Source organism: Trypanosoma equiperdum (genome assembly GCF_001457755.1).
Source record: "Trypanosoma equiperdum strain OVI genome assembly, contig: ctg_654, whole genome shotgun sequence".
In the NCBI taxonomy this organism is placed as follows: Eukaryota; Euglenozoa; class Kinetoplastea; order Trypanosomatida; family Trypanosomatidae; genus Trypanosoma; species Trypanosoma equiperdum.
In genome coordinates, this window is record NW_027124592.1 from 1 (window position 1) to 957 (window position 957).

The following is a 957-nucleotide window of genomic DNA, read 5'->3' on the forward strand; positions in this document are numbered from 1 at the left end:
CGAAAGAGATCCACTTAAAGCGATGGAAAGTGTGCGGTGGTAGAGGGCAGAAAACAGAGAAAAGGCACATGACAAATAGTATTATAGGAAATGGAGAGTGATAGGGAGAGAGGAGGAGATGGGGTAACCAATGGTTTAAAAACAAGCATGACGAGGCACATTATTATACCCATAAAGATCAAAGAGGGTCAAAAAATACAAAATGGGTTCAGTGTACAAGAGATGTGAAGACGCTACAACTGATACGGAGAAGCCCACAATGTGAAAATGCAGAAAATAATACTATATGAAAATAGTGAGAGTGACAACTCACAATACAAAACAAACTGATACGGGAGAAGATTATGCTAAACATAAAAGTGAAAAAAAACTAGAATGTTAGCTGATAAAACACCATAAAATACATTGATTTGAGTTTCATGATATAAAACGTGGATGCTCCATTCAGCAGAGGAATCTAGTAATTTTTTAAATATATCTTAAAATATGAGTGAAAGTAGAATAATTTTCTGTTCCAATACACAGACGAGAAAAATAAAGAATTGAACGCGTAGCAAATTGAAGTAACTTGCGACAATATTTTTGCTGAAGCTAACTTCTAAAACAAAAATGCAAATACGTGTTCAAATATATAGTGAGGAGGATAATCTTTTAATCATAAACGCATGCATCATGATAATTTCAAGGCATTGTTTTCATATGTAAACATTGCTTTATTAACTATGTACAGTTTTCTGGCAACCTATTTCTTTCCTTAGTTTTCTTTCATAACCCTCTCTAATATTTTCAGATATATTAGGGAATGAAATTTGGTGTCCTGAGAACTTTACGGTTACCATTACTGCTGCATTTTGTTTGTTTAAGCTCAGCATGTCTTGAGAACAATGACGTAACAAATTAAAAAAAGATTATAACAGAGAATAAAACTAAGAAACCAAGAGTATTTGTGGTTGTAAT